This window comes from Sceloporus occidentalis, unplaced genomic scaffold (genome assembly GCF_023333645.1).
Source record: "Sceloporus occidentalis isolate IW3139 unplaced genomic scaffold, rSceOcc1.0.p SCAF_1, whole genome shotgun sequence".
NCBI classification, from domain to species: domain Eukaryota; kingdom Metazoa; phylum Chordata; class Lepidosauria; order Squamata; family Phrynosomatidae; genus Sceloporus; species Sceloporus occidentalis.
Window position 1 is genome coordinate 69,104,867 of NW_028316981.1, and position 23,283 is coordinate 69,128,149.

The 23,283-nt window shown below is 44.7% G+C and overlaps 1 protein-coding gene across 5 annotated transcripts in view; it reads left to right on the forward strand.

The window, feature by feature from the left end:
- Nucleotides 1-2,269: 2,269 nt before the first annotated feature.
- Nucleotides 2,270-23,283, forward strand: part of SFMBT1 (Scm like with four mbt domains 1) — a 119,387-nt gene continuing 98,373 nt past the window's right edge. For 3 of the 5 annotated variants that reach the window (XM_089523962.1, XM_089523952.1, XM_089524017.1), the window contains exon 1: nucleotides 2,504-2,612. The gene's annotated coding sequence lies outside the window, so the exon portion shown is untranslated. Of the gene's footprint in view, nucleotides 2,292-2,503; nucleotides 2,684-23,283 lie in introns of those variants that run through there. The other 2 variants (XM_089523990.1, XM_089523971.1) reach the window with 2 other exon arrangements.

Consider the following 23,283-nt stretch of genomic DNA (forward strand, 5'->3'; position numbering starts at 1 on the left):
TCCCCAATGATTCCCTATGGGCCTGTATTCCCCAATGATTCCCTATGGGCCTGTATTCCCCAATGATTCCCTATGGGCAAGTATTCCCCAATGATTCCCTATGGGCCTGTATTCCCCAATGATTCCCTATGGGCAAGTATTCCCCAATGATTCCCTATGGGCCTGTATTCCCCAATGATTCCCTATGGGCAAGTATTCCCCAATGATTCCCTATGGGCCTGTATTCCCCAATGATTCCCTATGGGCCTGTATTCCCCAATGATTCCCTATGGGCCTGTATTCCCCAATGATTCCCTATGGGCCTGTATTCCCCAATGATTCCCTATGGGCCTGTATTCCCCAATGATTCCCTATGGGCCTGTATTCCCCAATGATTCCCTATGGGCCTGTATTCCCCAATGATTCCCTATGGGCCTGTATTTCCCAATGATTCCCTATGGGCAAGTATTCCGCAATGATTCCCTATGGGCCTGTATTTCCCAATGATTCCCTATGGGCAAGTATTCCCCAATGATTCCCTATGGGCAAGTATTCCCCAATGATTCCCTATGGGCCTGTATTCCCCAATGATTCCCTATGGGCAAGTATTCCCCAATGATTCCCTATGGGCCTGTATTCCCCAATGATTCCCTATGGGCAAGTATTCCCCAATGATTCCCTATGGGCAAGTATTCCCCAATGATTCCCTATGGGCCTGTATTCCCCAATGTTTCCCTATGGGCAAGTATTCCCCAATGATTCCCTATGGGCCTGTATTCCCCAATGATTCCCTATGGGCCTGTATTCCCCAATGATTCCCTATGGGCCTGTATTCCCCAATGATTCCCTATGGGCCTGTATTCCCCAATGATTCCCTATGGGCCTGTATTCCCCAATGATTCCCTATGGGCCTGTATTCCCCAATGATTCCCTATGGGCCTGTATTCCCCAATGATTCCCTATGGGCCTGTATTCCCCAATGATTCCCTATGGGCCTGTATTCCCCAATGATTCCCTATGGGCCTGTATTCCCCAATGATTCCCTATGGGCCAGTTCCCCAATTATTCCCTATGGGCAAGTATGGTTTCCTTATGAGCAAGGACTGTCATTTGTTTTAGTTACATCCCTGCAGTAATAACCCCGTTTGGCACCGCTTTAACTCTTTTTCTGGCTCAAGACTGCTATGGAATTCTGGGACTAGGAGTTTGTTGTGGGGCCCAGGGCCCCGCCCCGCCACAACTCCAACTCCCAGAATTCCGTAGCCTTGGCCCAGGACAGTAGTTAAAGCGGTGCCGAATCGGGCTATTTCTCAAGTGTGGATGCTGCCCGAGCCTTTTTTCTTCTTTAACTGCTTCAGCAGCCGAGGAATGTCATTTTCTCTCTCTCTTTATTGTCCTTAAACCGGTTCCACATCAGAACCAGCCGGTTCCAAGGCAAGTCCTCCATGGAAACCCAAGCCCAGGAGGTTGGATGGGGCCAGCAGCAGGCACCCGAAAGCCCAGGGGGCCAAGGGGGACCGGGCACCGCAAAATGGAGGGCCTTCCAGGAAGAGGGAGGGACGTGGCCCGAGGAAAAAGCTAGAACAACTCTGGATAGATAGATAGATAGATAGATAGATAGATAGATAGAGATAGATAGATAGATAGATAGATAGATAGATAGATAGATAGATAGATAGAGATCCATGCTCCTTAGTCTGGTCCAGGTGGGGGACGGCATGGCAAATGGAGGACGGGGCCAAAGGAAAAAGCTAAAGCCATTCCTCCTCGAGGTGTAAACTGGTGCTTCTTATCAGTGGTGCCCCAAAATGGAGGACAGTCGAGGAAAGAAATTAGAGGACGCGCCCAAAAGTAAAAAAAGCTGGAAACAGAACAGAAATGTCAACTGGCGCTTGCTTCTTCTCCGTCGCGCTCAAAATGGAGGACAAGAAAAGTGGAAATGGAGGAGGACGGCCTCTAGTTGGGATCCCCTGGACGGAAAGGGGAAATGGAGGACAGCTCTCGGCACGAAAGGAAGGCAGGGGCCCTTCCTCATCACCCCGGTCGTCGTGCTCAAAATGGAGGACGTCTCCGAACTCCCTCCTGGGCTGGAAGCGGAGGGCGTCTGGTCTCCGCGGTTGAGGCGCAACACCCCCAAAACCCTCCAGCCCTGCCCCGAAAGAACCCGGGGCTGCGTCTGCTCTCGTGCTGCCGCCCATCCAGACACGCATCATCCTCATCCTCATCCCACTGGCTCTCACACACAGAGACACGCGCGCGCCCATCCACACGTGCACGCAGTCGCGCTGGCGGGAGAAGAACTTGGGGGTCAGGTGCGAGGCCTGGAGGGGGGAAAGGACCTATAGGCACCCGGAGGGCTGGGAGGCCGCTTGGCTGGCCGGGACGGGGCCGAGGAGGGGAGCCGGGGAGAGAGGCAGAGGAGGGCAGGGAGAGGAGGAGGAGGAGGAGGCGGAGGAGGGACGGGAGGCGGCTGTGGTAGTGGCGGCGGGCGCATGCGCTCGGGCCCCGGCCGTGCCATATTGGAATGAGGCGGCGAGCGAGAGAGCGAGCGGAGCGCCCGGCAGCCAGCCTCGCCTCAGAGCTCCTGACTGGCGGCGGTTACGGAGGAGAAAGGGAGAAACTCGGAGAGGGAGGTGAGATGCGGCCTCGCCTGGGAGCAGGAGCAGGAAGACGGTGCTGGTGGCGGCTTTACATACACAGCACTGTATGTCTGTCTGTGGGTTTTTCCCCCCGAAGTTTGATGCGGGAGGAGGGCGGGAGCAGCGCCAGGGAAGCAGCCGAGGCGCCGCGCCTGTTAAAAAAAAAAGGGGGGGGGAGTAAGCGAAAGAACGAGAGCGCTCCCTTCCTTCCTTCCTTGAGATGCCCAGGCTGCAGTTGCAGTTGCAGCGGAGGCGCCAACTCCTCCGCCGTCGCCGTCGCGCGCCCAGAGCCTCGCAGCGCGTGCCTCCTCCTCCTCCTCCTCCTCCGCGCGAGCCTTCCTCTCAGGGGGAGGGGGAGGGGGAGGGGGGGTTCGTCGCGCGCCCCGCCTAAGCCCCCCCCCCCCTTTCCCTCTCTCTTTTTCTTTTCTAACGCCTTGGAAAGTTCCTGACGCCGCGACGGCCGTGGCCCCGCCCTCCTGCTTCTTGCGCGTACTCCTCAATAAAAGAAACAAATAAAAATAACACGGTTTTGTACCGCTGTAACTTTTTATGGCTCAAGGCTATGGAATTCTGGGAGTTGGGGTTTGTTGTGGGGCCCAGAGCTCCGCTCCGCTCCGCTCCGCTCTGGGCCCCACAACAAAATCCAACTCCCAGAATTCCATAGCAAGGATTCGGACAACGAGTTAAAGCGCTGCCAAACCGGGTTATTTCCCCAGTGTGGGTGCAGCCCCTCGATCTCCTCCGAGTTATGAGTGTGTGACCGTTGGGGTTGTGTGTGTTTGCGAGAGAGAGAGAGAGAGAGAGAGTGGAGAAGGAGGGCGTTCTGAGGTAACTTCGGTGGCGAACTTTTCCAGGGGCCCTCCTCGCCTTGGGTCCTTCGCCTCGATGTGTGTCATCCTCTCCATACCTGTTACCCTCCACGAAGTCCAGTCAGTCACACTCCCTTCTTCACAACCAAATTGCCATGGACCCGCCTCTGAGGGGACTGCTAGGCTTTCCCTTGAAAAACAACTCAGGTTTTGCTGATCTCTTTCAGTTTCCATTCTTGCCTCCTCCTCTTTTCTTGTTGTTGTTAATCACCCTCATAGAACCATAGAATCCTAGAGTTGGAAGAGACCCCAAGGGCCATCCAGTCCAACCCCATCCTGCCATGCAGGAAGTCTCAATCAAAGCATCCCCGACAGATGGCCATCCAGCCTCTGCTTAAAGACCTCCCAGGAAGGAGACTCCATGACTCTCCAAGGGAGTGTGTTCCTCTGTCGAACAGCCCTCACTGTCAGGAAGTTCCTCCTAATGTTGAGGTGGAATCTCTTTTCCTGGAGCTTGCATCCATTGCTCTGGGTCCTAGTCTCTGGAGCAGCACAAAACAAGCTTGCTCCCTCCTCAGTGTGACACCCCTTGAAATACTTAAACAGGGCTAACATATCACCTCTTAATGGTTTCTTTTCCAGGCTAAACATCCCCAGCTCCCTAAGCCTTTCCTCATAAAGTATGGTTTCTAGACCCTTCACCATTTTGATTTTGGTCGCCCTCTTCTGGACACTTGTCAACATCCTTTCTGAATTGTGGTGCCCAGAACCTTCAAGTGGATCTTGACTCATGGCGACGCTGTGGATGAGACATCTCCAAGATCCACTGTCCTCCACTGTCCTTCTAAACGCTTGCAGATCCATATCCATGATAGCATGTGGTTGTCCTCTCTTTCCTCTGCCTCTCCCAGCATTATTGTTTTCTCCATTGAGTCAATTCTTTTCATGATGTGTCCAGAGTACAACACTCTCAGTTTAAAGAGATCTTGTACCACCTTTGAGACTAACTGAAAGAAAGAAGTTGACAATTCCAAATGCATCTGAGGAAATAATGCATCTGATGAAGTAGACTTGTGTCTATGAAAGCTCATGCTGCCAACTTCTTTCATTCATTTAGTTTCAGAAGTGCTGCAGTATCTTTCTACATTGGATTGAATGGTAGGCTTGGTGGGTTGGATGCGTGGGGGGGGGGGGGAGCAAAATGCCTTCCATGTGTGTATGAGTCTTGTGTGCCTTTAGGTTTTTTCTGACTTGTGGCGACCTTAAGGCAAAACTATCATGGGGTTCTCTTGGCAAGTTTCTCAGAGTGGGTTTGCCATTGCCACCCTCTGAAGCCGACAGTGGAGTTTGTCACACGGGAGGAATTTCTCTTAATTTCGAATGAAAAGAAAGTGGGGTCAGAACACATTCACGTGAATTCACTAGTTCAGCAAAATGACGTGAATTTGAATTGTGTTCGAACTGACTTCCCATTGCCCAAAAATAGCTTGCCATTGCCCAAAATTGTGTGTGATCACCTCTCACGCAATAACATGAAACCCCATGATTGCATTTGGGCTGACTTCCCATTGCCCGAAATTGCATGTGGTAGCCTATCACGCAATAATGTTAAACCCCATGATTGCGTTCGGATTGCCATTGGATTATACTTCCAATTTCCCTTGTCTGATAACATCCTGCGTGACTTACCCAGGGTCATCCAGCAGGCTTACATGGCCGAGCTGGGATGTGAACCCTGGTGTCCAGAGTCTTAGTCTCACCCAGCCATTTTGTGTGGAGATGTAGAAGGAAAGATTTCTTAGTGTACAGCTTGAGAACCGGCTTTATTCAGACAGTGTCTCAGTAGATGAAGTTAGAGACACATCCCTTGGCATGAAAGACAGGAAAGGTCTAGAACCAATATTTTTAAAAAATTGTTTTGCAGGAGGAAAAATTGAGCAGTTTACCACTTCTTTAAAAAGTAATGGTATTTGCTAGGCCTTTCCTAGCCCAGAGTGATGTCTCTGAAATAGTCCCATGTGAGTTTTAGTGGAATGAGTGCATCTGCTTTGAAGAAATTTACTGTCATCCTAAGAAATGTTTCAAAGTCTTCAGCAGGTGGGGCTGATAGCTTTGGCTCTACTGACTTCCACCAAGAAAGTAGGATTCTAAGATGAAATTCTTCACTAGTAAAAGTATAGTTCTGCACAGGTGTAGTTTTTGCTGTGGCTCTGCTCACAGGGCTTACTGCTTGCTGCCGGTTACCATAGCAAACATTTTACTTATATAGGAAGTAGGATGCACAGCTCTAACATTCGTGTGAGCAAAAAACTGGCATTTTCTCCTAGTGGAAACAGTTCTTGCGCATAAAGTTGTGTGGTCAGAGTGGCCAGATGTCCTCCTTTTCCCAGATGTGTCCTCCATTTTAGCCTTCTGTCCAGGAGGAATTCCAAAATATTCTTCATTTTGAGTAGGACCAAGAACCATGAATTTATATTTATATGAGCGTTCTTCACTTTTATTTTGTACTGTCCTATGTTGTTCTTGATGATGCCTTGTCCTCCCTTGTGATTATGACTTCTGGTCATGCTGCTTGCCTGGAACCCTTGGGAGCAGGGGGACCAGATGTCCTTCTTTTCCAGGATATGTCCTTCATTTCAACCTTCTCCGTTCAGGTGGAATCCCAAAATGTCCTCCCTTTGGAGCAGGATAAGAAGCATGAATTTATCTTTCCATGAGCTTTTCTTTGGTAAGGTCCTCCATTTTTCTGGAGTGTCCTCCCTTTTGCAGTGTCTTATCCTCCTTTGTGGTTAGGATATCTGGTCAACCTGTGTATGGTGGTTACCTAGTAGATATATTGATGAGAGATCAGTGTGAATTTCTAATCATATGGAAAAACCTTAATCCTAAACACACCTACGTAAAACTAAACCACTTACTGCAGAGGAACAACTTTCCAGATATGTACAGTTATGGATTGTTTCTTCTTGTAGATGCAGGCCTGATTTATATGTATTTTGTAGGTTGTATGCCATTGGCAGGTTTTATATTTTTATTGATTTGATTATCTGTATGTACAGCACTGTGTACATTTATAGCACTATAGAAATAAACTATAATAATAATAATAATAATAATAATAATACAATAGCTTGTATAATAAATTTAAGAGACCTATGGACAGATCTAGAAATAATTTAAATGGCTCTCACTTTAACATGGCATCATACATTACTGACAGTGTGTGTCAAATGTTCAGTATTTCATCTGAAGCAGATCCATGCCTTTATTTGACTGCATTTGTTGTTAACTGTCATCAAGTCAACTTCAGCTTATGGTGACTCCATGGATGAGAGACCTCCAAGTCACCCTATCATCAACAGCCCTGCTCAAGTCTTGCAGACTCAGGGCTGTGGCTTCCTTGATTGAGTCCCTCCATCTGGAATCAGGCCTTTCTCTTTTCCTACTGCCTTCTACCTTACCAAGCATTACTGTCTTTTTAGTGAGTCATGTCTTCTCATGATATGTCAAAAATATGACAGTCTCAGTTTAAACATCTTGACTTCTAGAAAAAGGCCAGCCATGATTTGATCTGAGACCCATTTATTTGAATTTTTGCGGTCCACAGTATCTAGAGCTCTTTTCCAGCACTACATTTAAAATGAGTTTATTTTCATTCTTTCATTGTCCATCTTTCACAATCATACATAGAAATTGGAAATACAAGGGCTTAAACAATCCTAACTTTAGTATTCAGTGATATATCTTGACATTTTAGTTCCTTCATAGCTACCCTTCCAAGTCCTAGTCTTCTTCAGATTGCTTCACTACAGTCTCCATTCTGATTAATGACTGAGCCAAGATATGGAAAGTCATGAACTGTTTCATTGTTTTCATCATCTCATTTACTTTTAAAGTTACGTAAATCATCTGTGGTCATTCTTTTTGTTTTCTGAATGTTCAGCTGTAAACCTGCCTTTGCACTTTCTTTCTTAACTTTCTTCAGGATTCATTCTGAGTCTTTGCTATTTTCTTTTAGTAGTATGGTGTCATCTGCATATCTTAAATCATTGATGTTCCTTCATGCCTCCTTCCTCTGAGTCTAATCTTGCTTTACGTTTGATACAAGCAGTATAGTAGTTAAACAGATAAGGTGATCAACTACATCTTGCCTGGTCTCCTTGCTGATTGGAAACCATTCTGTTTCTCCAGATTCTGCTCCCACAGTAGCTTCTTGTCCTGCGTATAGATTACTCATCAGTACAATTAAATTTATTTATTTATTTAGGTATTTATATCCCGCCCTTCAGCCCTAATGGCTCTCAGGGCAGCTTACAATATTATTTTTAATCAGACAGTTCCCTGCCCTCGGGCTTACAATCTAAAAGACACGAAACAAAAGGAGAAGGGAATGGTTGAGGGAAAGGGGATGAGGTCCAGTGGTTCTTCTCTCCCTCTGAGGCCTGGACCAAGGCAGATGGATTGGAGGGAGGGTTCTTCCTTCTTCCAGGCTAGACCTGATGGAGCTGGACTTGCCTGGCCAACTCCCTCTCAGGCCGGCAGATGGCAGTTGTGGAGGGCGGAGTCTCCTTCCTTCAGGCTTAGTCCTGATGGAACTGGACTTACCTGGCGAACTCCCTCTCAGGCCGGCAGATGGCAGTTGTGGAGGGCGGAGTCTCCTTCCTTCAGGCTTAGTCCTGATGGAACTGGACTTACCTGGCGAACTCCCTCTCAGGCCGGCAGATGGCAGTTGTGGAGGGCGGAGTCTCCTTCCTTCAGGCTTAGTCCTGATGGAACTGGACTTACCTGGCGAACTCCCTCTCAGGCCGGCAGATGGCAGTTGTGGAGGGCGGAGTCTCCTTCCTTCAGGCTTAGTCCTGATGGAACTGGACTTACCTGGCGAACTCCCTCTCAGGCCGGCAGATGGCAGTTGTGGAGGGCGGAGTTGCAGTACACCCATTTCTTTAAGACCTGACTGTATATGGGCCTCAAAAACTGTATGAGCCTCAAAAAGTAGGATGTTCAGAGGCCATTATAGATTAATTTGTGATGTATCAAGAAGACTCAACACTATTGCTCTAACCTCATTGACCAAATGTTTTAAAGGGAACTTCTACATGTATTTAGTCTAGGGCATAATAAGTGAACTTTCATTTGGTTGTTTGGGCAGTTGTGATTCATTACCTGTAGAGTATATATTTTCAGGACTGGTTAAAGTTGAGTCTGTAATCAGGCTAAGATTTGAACAAGGCTGGTGTTTTTACAGATGGCTATAGGTCACCTGTCAACTTATGGCCATCCTGAATTTCACAAGGTTTTTTTCAGCAAGGAATACCCAGAAGGGCATAGTCTGCCTCTGAAACATTGCCTACACCACCTGTTATTCTTAGATGATCCCCATACATATACTTACCAGACCTGGCCATACTTACCTTCCAGGATCAGACAGGAACTGATGCCTTCAGGGTTTTAGGCCAGAATAAGCTGTACAATACATAAATGTACTAAAGGTACCAGATTCCATCTGATCTTGGAAACCTAGGGGCTGTGCAGACTGCCCTTAAGGGGCGGCCTGCAGCTGCCTTCACCTGCGCCGGATCGGGGCCATAGCAACCACACACCGGAGCCCTGATCTGGCCTTTCCAAGGGAGAATAGGGCATGATAGCCACAGCAGCGTGGCTTTAAAGTGTTCTTTTCATGCTGTGTCATGTGGACACTATGGCCCGACTCCGTCCCCAGGCCAGCCTTTATGGCAAGTGTGCACAACACCTTAGTAGGGTCAGCCCTGGTTAATACTTGGATGGGAGACAGCTAATGAATATCAAGTGTTGTATGATACATTTCAGAGGGAGGAACTGGCAAAACCACCTCTGTGTATTCCATGCCTAAAAAATCCCTGTGAAATTCATAGACTACACCATACTGTTCTGGCAACATTGCCTTAGCCTTATGCTATAAGTACCCCATAGAACTCTATACTCAGACTCAAATATATCTCTTCTTAAGTTGTACTACTTCAGGTTGGAGGTGGAGGAATTGTGTGTTTTAGTGCTTCCTTCTTGGTGTCCTCCCTTCAAAGAAATAAAACTCCCTACAAATGACATAGTTCCATGTTGAGGAGAAGGAATTTAAGCTTTGTTCTTTTCCTTAAATCTAGCATTCAATCAACTTTAAAATGAGTTGCATACTAAATAAAATACAATAGTCCATTCCTCCCTCCTTTCACAGTGAAAAGTGTGCTAAGAGCTTCAAATAATACAGTGCTCCTGCATGCTTATAGGAAGGCACATGAGTTAGTTTAGAACTGAGTTGTTGGCATTACTAGAAGCCCAGCTTGATCTCAGTACTAACTCACCAACATGGTTGAGGTCTAGCTGAGCTATCCTAGGCTAGTTGAAGCCATGTTGAATCCCAACACCATCTCAGCCGTAGAGTGTTGGGAATGACATAGGACTACCCTGGCCTAATTTTGTGGTGATAACAATGACTGTGTTCCTGAAATGGGGGAGGGGAGAGTTTGAATCTGGCATAACTTGGCTCCTCTCTTTTTCCACCCCACTTTTTTTGCTCTTTTGCTAACTTATCTCAGCCAGCAGAGTCATTTTGTCAGCAGATCTGAGTTCAGCCAAGAGGACAAGGTTACACAAGTGTAAGTGCAGTTCCTTTGGCACAACAGGCTGCTGTCTATTCATAATGCCCTACAACCAATGCCTCTTTGAATTTGAACTGGAGTATAAGGCAATGCTTCAGATTGCCATAAAGCCACACATGCTCTTAGCTGCAGGAAGGGTGTACCATGTGTAGTTTCTGTTCATTTGAAGCTTATGGATGGAAATGACGGCGACTCTGTTGATGCCTTGACCGGTATCTGGGATACCGGTCTTTCTAAGGCTATACACAGTATCGCTCCCAAGCGCCCTCTCAGGCCTGCTTCCAAACGAAAGCCCTGGTATACAGAAGACCTCCGGGCTCGGAAGCGGGTTCTGCGATGGCTAGAGCATCGCTGGCGGAAACACCAGTGCTTATCTGACAAGACTCTCCTAGACCACCTTTTGGAGGACTACGGAGAGGCGATACGTGCAGCTAAGAATTCGTTCTATGATGCACGTGTCGCGTCCGCGGAGTCGCGTCCGGCAGAGTTGTTCAGGGTAGTGAGGGAGCTAATTCAGCTCCCTCCTGCCCCGAACCAGATCCTTGAACTTTCTAAGGCCTGCTGTGACCATTTTAACAACTTCTTCGCGGATAAAATCTCTCGGATAAGCGAAGGTCTTGAAGCCAGCCTTAGAGCAGAACCTAGAGTAGAGGCATCCAGGGCTTCCGTGAATTTGGTTATTCTGGATCAGTTTGAGTCTGTCAGTACCGAGGATGTGGACAAGATCCTTGGAAGTGTTAGGAAGACAACATGCTCTCTCGATCCCTGTCCCTCTTGGCTAGCGGCACAGGGGGGCCCGGTTGTAACCTCGTTGTTACACCGGATTATTAATACATCATTCAGGGATGGGCAATTTCCAACAAATTTGAAATTGGCCATAGTAAAACCTTTACTAAAAAAGCCCTCCCTCGACCCCCTGTTGCATAATAATTATCGGCCAATCTCGCTATTGCCATTTTTGGGGAAGGTGATCGAGCGGGCGGTTGCAATCCAACTTCAATCGATCTTGGATGAAACGGAGTATCTAGACCCATTTCAAACCGGCTTTCGGGCAGGTTACGGGGTTGAGACTGCTATGGTCGCCTTGGTCGATGATCTCCGTCTGGGCATGGACAGGGGTAGCGTGTCCCTGTAAGTGCTCTTGGACATCTCAGCGGCTTTCGATACCATAGACCATGGTATCCTTCTGGAGCGCCTGGCGGAGGTGGGGATCGGGGGCACTGCGCTCCAGTGGTTCCGTTCCTACCTCTCCGGGAGGTTCCAGATGGTGCAGCTGGGAGACGTGTGCTCCGATAAGAGGGCCCTTACATCTGGTGTCCCTCAAGGAGCCATTCTGTCTCCCATGCTTTTCAACATTTACATGAAACCGCTGGGAGAGATCATCCGGAGACATGGGGCGCGGTGTTATCAGTACGCTGATGACACCCAAATAGTCTTCTCTATGTCTCCGACTGATGCAGTGACCGGGGTTGGCGTCTCTCCTCTCGTGGCCTGTCTGGAGTCGGTAATGGGATGGATGAGGGACAACAGACTCAGCCTGAATCCAGAGAAGACGGAAGTACTCGTGATAGGTTCTCCCGGTCCAGGGTTGGCGGTGGTTCCACCTGTCCTGAACGGAATCACACTTTCCGTGAAGGACTCTGTACGCAGCTTGGGGGTGCTCTTGGATTCGTCGCTCCACCTCACATCTCAGGTGGACGCAACGGTCAGGAGCACATGTTATCAGCTTCGGCTGATACGCCAGCTGCGTCCCTACCTTGACCGGAGGGACCTTGAAACTGTTGTACATGCCCTGGTAACCTCTCGTTTGGATTTCTGCAACACGCTCTACATGGGGCAACCCTTGTACCATACCCAGAAGCTGCAACTCGTGCAGAATATGGCAGCCCGTCTGGTCACTGGCACTGCCAGGGCCAGTCATATAACACCAGTCCTTAAAGACCTACATTGGCTGCCTATTCGCTTCCGGGCGCAATACAAGGTGTTGGTTATCACCTATAAAGCCCTAAATGGCTTGGGCCCAGGGTATCTGGAGGACCGCCTCTCTCCGTACAATCCGCCCCGCACACTCAGATCATCAGTGCAGCTATTGTTAAGAGTTCCAGAGGGGAAATATAATTCCACCTCTAGGAGGGCCTTCTCCATCTCGGCCCCCAACCTCTGGAACTCGCTGCCCTTTGAGCTCCGCTCAGCCATCTCCCTAGCCCAATTTAGGAAGGGGCTAAAAACCTACTTATTCGAACAGGCCTACCCCTGATCAGAATACTTCCTTCCCTCCCCCCCCCCTTCCTCAGCATTGTTTCGCTGGCATGAAATTTTATTATTTTTATTGAACTGTTTTTAACTGATTTTGTATGGTTTCTTGTTGTAGTGTTGTATAGTTGTTGTTCACCGCCCTGATTTTAAGAAGGGCGGTATACAAATAAAATTTTTATTTATTATTTTATTATTATAAGTGTAGGTAGGTTTAATGTTAATGATTTGTTCCAAATTAATAAGAATTTGTTCGCTATGTGTTTTCCCTAGAAAGTTATTTTGGGATATAGATAGATGGATACATAAATTTCACACTTGGTGTGTCTTGTGAATTCATCCTTACCATGTTTACCCTCTATCAGCCTAGTGTAGTGTTTCTGCCCTACTTTATTTCTTGTTATTTAGGCTGAGCGGTAAGCATGTAACTTTCCTTCTCAGCACTTTTGTTCTTACAAGAGCAACAGGAAGATGTTGTTCAATGAGATACAAAGCACCCTTTCCTCCAGTGGAAGTAAAACAGAGTGCAGTTCATGTCAGTTCCATACTCTCCTGGTGGATTAATTAGAGTCCTTAGAAATGAAAAGGTGGGAAAGAATTGAATTTATTCTCATTGATTTTGTTTATTTGCCTGTTGGGTGATTTTATTTTTATGTGACAGAAAAACTCCAGGAGTTTGAAGGACTCTGAAGTTGACACTCTAGATTCTTCTTTGGGGGAAAATTGCTTAGAGCGATTGACTGAGTGAAAAGAGCAACTACAGTAACTTCATAATTGATCCATTACACTTTCTTCTCTTCTGTAGTTCATTGGTATCCTACTGTTGGATTATCTCTCTGTCTTTAAAAAAAATTCTTTGACAAACAGTTCAAATAGTTACACTATGTAGGTAAGATAAAGTGAAGAATGGTTATAGAGAAATGATGGGTAAACTGGGTTTTTTTGGTAGTACACAAGTTTGTCACATTTTTATAACTTGTTGAGTGAGAGATTTTATATATTTTGCACATAATAAAAATACAGTGGACCCTTGTTATACGCTGGGGTTTGGTTCCAAGATCCCCCGTGTATAACAAAATCAGTGTATGCTCAAGTCTCATTAGATATAATGACATAGCAAAATGGTGTCCCTAATAAAAAATGGAAAATCAAGGTAAATTTATACTTTTTTGGAACATTTTCAAACTGTGTATGCTTGAATCCGTGTATAAAAAATCCGTGTATAAGAAGGGCCAACTGTAGTTTTAAATGTTGTTCTAAATGTAGGGTTGGTGCTTGGAGTTCTGTAGTGGGTACTTGGTAAGTACAGTCACCCCTCCGTTTTTGCCGGGGATTCGTTCTGGAACACCCCCCCCCCAGTGCATGAAAATGAAAAATTGCCAAAATTCAAGCCCCATTGGCTTGAATGGCAGTGTGCACCCCATTTTGTTCCCCTCTGTTTGCTGCCTGCAAACAGAGGGGAGGAACACAGACTTCAAGTCCATGAAAACGGAGGGATAACTGTATAGGAATTAAAAGAAAATCCTCATTATAGTCCTGAAGTTACTCACCCATCCCCTGCACCAAAACATTGAAAAAGACTGGTTCTCCCCCTCCCTTTTTAATTTGCCAGCGGATGTCTGCATGAGAGTACGGTTGTTCCAGTCCTTAGGTATTGCCTGTGTGACTTCAACATTGTACAAGTACTTCCAAGTTGAAACTGCTACTTCTGTTTTCCTGTCTGATGTACTGGAGCTGTATTGGGTAATATAAAAGTCTACAGGGTCCTTGAATAATGTTTACTATAGCATCTGCTTGCTCCCTGGGGTCCTGCAAGCAATTACACTAGCACAAAATCCCCTGTTTGGATATAACTGCTTCTTTGCCTGGGCTCTTTCCCCTGTTCATCTGCCTTCAGGGAACTCTGTGCTTGTAGTGAGAAGTCCACCAATGTATGCATTGTATGCAAATGTAGCATTTCCAGAATATGAGTATTTTTATCCCATAGGTGAATACCTAGGAATAAGCCCAGCTCAAATTAAACAATTGACTTTGTACTTTGAAACACAGCATGCTTGATTTGAAAAGTAAAAACAAACATGCCAGCCACAGATGCTGGTGAAACATCAGGAAGAAAATCTTCTAGAATATGGCCAGATAGCCCAAAAAAACGACAAAAAAACATAGATGCCAGCCACGAAAGCCTTCGACTTCACATTAAAAACAAACAATCGTATCTGCTGTACGTACAAAATTAATGTGAGCAAGGAAGGTGATTTCAGTGAAATAGTTGGGGTTCCTCTTCTTCCATGAAAAGAATGGTTCGTTGTAACTGGCAACTGTCAATGCAAGCAACCCCTGCGGTGAAACTGACAGTTTATTCTGATTAGAGAGTTAAAAACCCTGCATCCACTTATGGTTGTAGAACCCTTGGCATTCCAGTAGATTGGTAGGTGCCTTACTGTGCACAGGATTAAGTCTACCACAAACTGCTGCTCAACTTCTGTTCATTCCAGTGAAGCTTACAAGCCCCCCACCCTGTTGGAATGAATGAAGGTTGAGCAGTAGCAGGTAGATTGATTCCTTAATTATTGATGGTTGGCACTGGAGTAGTGGACTAATCTTGTCAGCCTGGTGTGGTGAAATGGATGATTACTACTTCTTTGCACTCTGGGCCACCCTTGACAACATCTTGCTGGTTCACAAGATGAATAGTTTGTCCTTGCTCACTTAATCTGTTTTCATTTGTTTGCCTGTTTATTCTTTAGGACCCTCCTTTTCCTTTATGGCATTGAATAAGCCATTTTTCATTAGCAAAATCAGTTATAAGGAATTTCCATTATAGCAAATAGCTGAGACTGATGATATCTTTAAATGATGTGGCTATTAAAAATGCTTTGATATTCTCTTTGTGTTTTGGTGATGAAAGATAGAGAATATGAATTCTTGATGTTCTGAGGAAACACTCTGCAGTGCTGGGCAAGCCTTAATGAGTACTTTAGTAAATTTCAGGTATAAGTACTGAGATTCTTCTAGGGTTGTTATTTCAGGGTCTAACACCCTTGCAACAAAGAAATGCAGTCATTTCTGAGTTATCAAAAATTATTGTGTAATGAATGTTTTATGTGGGTATATCCATTTGTTGTTGTTGTGTGCCTTCAAGTCGCTTCTGACTTATAGCAACTGTAAGGTATCAGAAAAGCTGAGAATGTGTGATTGCCCAATGTCACCCAGTAAGTTTCCATCACCGAGCAGGGATTTAAACCCTAGTCTTCAGATTTATGAGAGCCAGCATGGTGTAGTGGTTCAAACATTGGACTGTGACTCTGGAGACCAGGATTTGAACCCTGGCTTGGCCATAGAGACCCACTGAGTGGCCCTGAGCAAGCCACACTTTCATCCTGAGAAGATGGTAATGGCAAACCCCCTGTGAGAAAACTTGCCGAGAAAACCCCATGCCATAAGTCAGAAACAACTTGAAGATACACAACAACTACTCCTGATCTGCATTTCTTTTCTCAGTTATAACAAGATAATACCACTTTAATTGGCATGGTTGTCAAAATCCTGGGATCTGTAGTTTGGTGAGGTATCTTAGACTTTTCTGCTAGAGGTATTTAATCCACTCCCCTCAATTACAGAGGGTTTTGTAACAGAGAATTCTGAACACCAGGATTCTGTGGGATGGAGCCATTGCATTTAAAATGGTATCACTCTGCCATAATTGGACTGAAACAAGTTTCTTCAGACAGACTATGAAGTTTGAGGATGAACAGATAAGACTCAAAGTAATAATAATAATACTAGTTTTTATTTGTATCTTCCCGCCTCTCCCAATGGATTGAGGCGGGATCACTTGTAATATTATAACATTAATTACAATTAAAACCACAGCTAAAAACATAAAACATCAATCATCAATCAATCACGGGGTCAGGTGCTCTCGGTCCATACCAATGGTCTTCATAAAAGGTTAGGAAGATATGCGTGGCGGAAGAGCTCTGCCTTTACTGTCTTCTTGAAAATCTCCAAGGTTGTAACAAGGCGAGTCTCCTCTGGGAGTCCATTCCAGTCTAGGAGCAGCTATACTGAAAGCTTTTTGAGAAGTGGAAACATGTTTGGATGATGGCACATCTAATAGGTTCTTCCCACTTAGTCTAAGAGTGCGGGGCGGATTGTATGGGGAGATGCGTTCCCATAAGTAACCCGGGCCAAAGCCATGTAGGGCTTTAAAGGTAATAACCAACACCTTGTACTGTGCCCGGAAGCTAATTGGGAACCAGTGTAGCTCTTTTAAAATAGGTGTTATATGGTCAAATCTAGAAGAGTTAGTGACCAACCTGGCTGTGGCATTTTGCACTAGTTGAAGCTTCCGAACTTGATACAAGGGTAGAGCACATTACAGAAATCAAGATGAGAGATTACCAGAGCATGTAATCTAGCCTGAAGAAAGAGGCTCCTCCCTCCATAACTGTCATCCTTCGGCCTGTGAGGGACAGAATAGGCTGGACCAGCTCCATCAGGGTTAGCCTGAAGAAGAAGAGCCCTCCCTCCAGTCCATCTGCCTTGGTCCAGGCCTCGGAGGGGGAGGGGAGCTGCTGGACCTGATCCCCTCCCCCCTCCCCATTCCCTTCTCCTTTTGTCTCATGTCTTTTTAGATTGTAAGCCTGAGGGCAGGGAACCGTCTGTTATCCCTTCTGTTCTAAGCTGCCCGGATTACCAGTAATTGGGTGGCATATAAATAAATCCTATTATTATTATTATTATTATGTACTACAGCTTCAAGGTCCTTTCGGCTGAGGTAGGGTTGCAGTTGGCTTATCAACCGAAGTTGGTACCAAGCACTTTTGGCTGTCGCATCCACTTGAGATGGCAAATGTAGAGACGGATCCAGAAGTACTCCCAAACTGCGAACTTCATCCTTCAGGGGAAGTGTAACCCCGTCTAGGAGGGGAGGACAAATTTCCTTCCCCAGACCTAAGGAACCTATGACAAGTACTCCGTTTTCTCTGGATTCAACCTGAGTTTGTTTTTCCTCATCCAGCCCATTACTGACTCAAGGCAGGAGTTCAGAGGGGAGATGCCATCCTTAGTCACTGTAGCAGTCGGAGACATGAAGAAACATATTTGGATGTCATCAGTGTACTGATAAGCCCGTGCCCCTTGACTCCGGATGATCTTCCCCAACGGTTTCATGTAAATGTTAAATAGCATGGGGGACAGAATGGCACCTTGAGGGACGCCAGATGTCAGCTCTTTCCTAGAAGAGCAACTGTCTCCCAGCCTCACCATCTGGGACCTGCCTGAGAGGTAGGATCGGAGCCACTGGAGTGCAGTGCCCCCTATGCCCAACTCTCTCAGGCATTCCAGAAGGATACCATGGTCGATGGTATTGAAAGCCGCTGAGATGTCCAAGAGCACCAATGGGGTTACACTTTCCCTGTCTGTGCCCAGACGGAGATCATCAATTAAGGTGACCATGGCTGTCTCCACTCCATATCCCACCCTGAAGCCAGTTTGAAATGGGTCCAGATAATTGGTTTCATCCAAGACAGCCTGGAGTTGGAAGGCCACAGCTCTCTCGATCACCTCGCCCAAGAATGGTAATAAGGAGACCGGTCTGTAGTTATTTCTCTCCTGGGGATCTAGGGAGGGTTTTTTTAGAAGTGGTTTGACCACTACCAATTTTAACTGAGATGGAAATTTGCCCTCCCTGAAGGATGCATTAATTATGGACTGCAATAGTGCAATCATAGCATTCCCTCCCTGGGCGGTCAACCAAGATGGGCAAGGATCGAGAGCGCATGTCGTCTTCCTTACACTTTCAAGGAGCTTGTCCACTTTATCAGTCCTTACAAACTCAAAGTGATCCAGTCTAACATGGTCCATGGAGTCTCTGGACAACTCTCTTATTGTTTTTGTTATAATGCTGGCGTCGAGATCAGCCCTTATCCGAGAGATTTTGTCTGCAAAGAAGTCATTGAAAGCATCACAGCAGGCTTTAGTTGGTTGAAGTAAAGGGTTCAGGGTGGGAGGCAGTTGGGTTAGCTCTCTAACCACCCTGAACAGTGAAGGCAGTCCCTCCCCCTCCCCCTCGCCCACTTTCCCTAACCTCTTACAACAGCAGTAAATAGGGCTGCCATATCCCGCCTGGGGGCGGGACTTTCCCAGTTTGGGGCAGGGCCACATGGTCCTGCCCCGGTTTGGCCCCGCCCACGGGACTCCCCCCCCCCCCAGCGAGGCCCTGGAGGCAGCTCCACCCCTCCCCATGGCTGTTTCCCACTCTCCCTGCCTCCCTGCCTGGCTCAGCCTAGAGAGCAGGTCTTCAGGAGACCTGCCACTCAGAGCTATTGCCAGCCCACTTGGTATATATGTCTTGCAAAAGGCATTACTTTCCAGGTTACAGTGAGGGGAAAAAAGGCCATAAATCGTTCCTGTTTCACTGGGAGTCTAAATGCCTCATCTTTTAAATGTATACCGCGTCAGTATTCTTGTAATTCTTTATCACAGGATCGTTTTTGAGGCCCTAAACACCTTTACTTGTAATATGCAAATTTATCCCGAAGCTGACCAATGAGAAAGAAGCAATCAGCCCTCCACTTGGGTTGGTTTTCAATGCTTGGAAGGAAGAGATTTTGCCTTGCTTGTAAATAGGAAGGGCTTTGGGGTAGCAAAAGGCTGCAGAAATAGTTTGACCCCCCCCCCCCTTAAACATCCATGGCTCAGTGCTATAGGATTCTGGGAATTGTAGTTTCTTGTGGCACCAGAGCTCTCTTGACAAAAGGAGGCTCAATGATCCACAGAGCTACAGTTCCCAGGATTCCATAGCCTTGAGGAGGAGGAGAAGGAGGAGGAGGAAGGGTGCCTTGAAGGGCAGAATTGGGGCAGAGGAGGAGGAGGAGTTGGAGGAAAGCTGAGTCAGTGGCCATTAGGTCTGCCTTGGTTTTTTGGGGTTTTTAAATTATTTGTAAAAATATAAAATACTTATTTTATTTTATTAATTTTTATTATTACTTTTTATTTTTTTATTTTATTAATTTTTATTATTGCTTGTTTTATTTTATTTCATTAATTTTTATTATTGCTTGTTTTATTTTATTTTATTAATTTTTATTATTGCTTGTTTTATTTTATTTCATTAATTTTTATTATTGCTTGTTTTTTATTTTATTACATTAATTTTTATTATTGCTTGTTTTTTATTTTATTACATTAATTTTTATTATTAAATATATACACCCCTGCCTTGTTTTTTTATTATTTTTTATTATTAAATATATGCAAGTGCATTTTCTGTGTATTTATGGCGATTTGAATGCTAACAAGTCTGCCTTTCCTGGACAATTATAGTGATGATGATGATGATGGTGGTGATAGTGATATCAATAAGCCTCTGAGGCACGGCCAATGTAACTTGCTGTGATTTTTACAAACTCATGCACAGTGAAGAAAAACCACAGTCCCTTGCCCAAGTACACACTTCTGAGAAGTACAGTTGAACCCGAGGCAAGTCCATTTCTGCCATCTGTCTAGGAATAATGCCAAAATGTCCTCCATTTTGATCATGCCTAAAAAACATGCATTTATATTAAGATTTAAAAAAAAAAAACTCAATTTTTTCGCATGTCCTCCATTTTTAAAAAAATGTGTCCTACATTTGAAAATGTTGCCCTACATTTGTCCTACATTTGTCCCAATTTGGAGGTCCTGACTTATGGCAACCCTAGCAGTAAACAAAGTGCAACACTCCTGATCTGGGACTGGAACTTGAAGCATTTCTCACCATTAGGTCTTGTGGCTTCAGTTGGAGTTGCAGTTCAGCAATCACATATTGTCCATCCTGGCTTGTAATATGTGTCTTTTAGTGTGCTTAGTACCAGGTGTGTACTTTGGAGACATTTTCAACCATGAGAAAACTATCCTCCCCAAAACTGTAGTGCCTTTGGGGTGGGGGGACATTTTTTATTGGGAAAACAGCTTGGAGAAAAAAAGGTTCTCTCCCTCTTGCCTGCTATTTGTGTAGAAAAAGGATGTCCTTTGCTTACTTGTGCTTTGAAATCATGTATTACTAAAATAAGTAATTACTGAGAATGCATTTTCATATATAATGTTTGCACTTGCTTTATTATCTCCATTTTATGTTATTTTCTTAAAACATAAGAATGCATCTGTTTTTTTATTTGAGTAGCCTCAGTGTACAGGTTGAGGCTCCCTTATTCAAAATGCTTAGGATCAGAAGTGTTTTGGATTACAGATTTTTTTCAGTTTTTGGAATATTTGCATATACATAATGAGATATTTGGGGCCCAATTCTAAATATGAAATTCATTTATGTTTTGTATATACCTCATATACATAGCCTGATGGTAATTTTATATACAGTACACTTGTCCCTCCCTTTTCACAGACTTGGTCTTGGCAGGAAGGGCAAAATGGCAGCATGTGCCTGTGCGCAGCCCTGCACCTGTGTCATGGGCGCGCATGCTGTTATTTTCAATGGGATTCAAATATTTGTTAGTCACCATTTTTGCAGTGGGTCCAGAACAAATCCTCTGCGAATTGGGAGGGGCTACTTTATAATATTTTAAATAATTTTGTTCATGAAACAAAGATTGTGTATATTTAACCACCAGAGAGGAAAGGTGTTACTATCTCAGCCACTCATGAAAAAAGTTTTGGATTTTGGAGTATTTCAGAATTTCATATTAAGGAGAGTCAATCTGTACATTGATTGTTTTATCAGTGTAAGATTTCAGGATTCAGTACTTCAAATTACAAACAGTAGTCTTCTGGCACAATAAAGACTTACAAATATTATTATGGCACAAGTGTTTGTGGCCTATTTTATTTTATTTTTATGTTTCCTCGCCTCTCCCATAGCATGGCCTGTTTATTCAGGTGTCACAGTATTACCTCAGTTTGCAGATTATCTATAGTAAAGTTATTGCTGCATCTAGCTGAGTTCCTTTGAGATTTGTCAATTTTCACATCATAGAGGCTACATCTTTTGCCTTCCATTCTAAAACTTTCCAAGAGAGTAGCTGTAATAGTCTGTTGTAGGAAAGCTGATACAAAACATTGTGGCATCTCACTAGCAATGCCCTGCTCCATTCTGTATAGGGCAAACAGGTCAATTTGACTCGAAAGAAGAAATAGACTCAAATTAGATGCCAGAAATGGCAATCATTGAAAAACAGTAGAATTATGCTTCAAGTGGCCACCCTTCAAAAGAAATTCAAAGGTAGATTACAATGCAAAACTGCTAAACAAGAATGCTTCAAGACATTTAACTTTAATCTCTTACAGCAGGGATAAATACAAAAGTCTTATTTATTTACCCCACTCCAATCATTAATCATCTTATCTATGGAAGCATGTCTGTCCCCACCCATCTATTGTTTGTTAATTCCTGTTCTTAAGGTAGTCATCACTGTTGGAACTACTTATATTTTAATTTTCTCTTACCCTGCTGGTTCCATTCCCCCAGCCAACACCCCACTCTCACCACAACCAAGTCTGCAGTTAATAATCTGCCATCTGAAGTAACACTTCATGCATCTGATGAAGTGGGTGGTAGTCTGTGAAAGCTTTCTGTTTTGCAATAACATTTGTTAATTTTTAAGATAACGCATGTATCTTCCTTGTTCTTGATGCAACAGGTTAAGCGCAACGACGAGTCTGTCCACATTGTACAATTATAGCAGTTTGATCCCAGTTGAACTGCAGTGGTTCTATCACATGAATCTTGGGATTTGTAGTTTGGGAAGGAGATGCTTAGACTTCTCAGGTGCCCTTTTCTGAACTGCAGCATTAGAGCTTTCTGACAGCAGTCTAAATCCTGTCACAAATTACAGATTGTAGGAACCCCATAGGATAGATCTGTGACAATTATAGTAGTATTAAGAGTGCTAGAGTTGTGCAGTGTAGATACAACTTATCTCTCTTGAAGTGGTTTAGAATCCATAATATTTGTGCCATTCTGATTCAGTTTGTAATTGGAACTCCACACAGGTTCCTTCAAAACATCAATCATGTGCTTTGCCATATGTGCACAGGGTAATTTACTAGATTTAGACTGGCAGTTCCCAGGGGGACAGGAGGTGCTAACGTCCCCTGAAAAGAATGTGTTTCCATCCAAACTGTGTAATATAATGCCAAAGCTTGGAAATGTTCCCTTTGGGGGGGACAATTTCCAAAATTCCCCAGCCAGCATGAGCAGTGGGGATTTTGGGAGTTGTAATTCAAATGATCATAGAATCATAGAGTTGGAAGAGACCACAAGGGCCATCCAGTCCAACCCCCTGCCATGCAGGAAATCCAAATCAAATGATCCCATGCTCTGCTTTAATTTGATTCATATGAATGCATGCAAGAATCCATATGTAACAATTAAAGATTCTGGAGTATATATTTTTTTTTTAAAAAATGACTCTTGTATCTCATTCTGTGAGTTTGTTGTCCAGCAGGTAGTAGTTTAAATTTGGCCATGGAAGAAATATGCGTGTTTTTTGTGACTTCATGGAAAACGATGGTCCTTCGATAGGATATGACCAATGATGTGTGTGCGTTGATTTTGACCACTGTACCACTGTAGCAAAGTAAGGGAGGTTAAGAACCTTAGATCAGTTTATCTGGCTTTTAGGAGCACAAGTTTGGTAGATGCTTAGAAGAGTAGAAGCAAATCACAAATACTTATAAAATTATGTATTTCAGTACATTTGCATCAAAATGTGCTATATTGCATGTATGTATACTGTAAAATATAAAAGCTTACTGTAATCCATAAGTATGTATTGTATGTGAAATGAATGGCAGTCAGATTGTTTACTATAGTTTACTTAAGCACAGTTTCAGTTGTTTGTGCATGGCAATGTTACATAAATCTCAGCAGGGAAAAATCATCATCATAGGATCATTCCTCCCTTCAGAGAGGGGCATAATAAGGAAGGGTAAAAATAATTGCTTAGCAAATAATGAAGCTACATGTTAGTG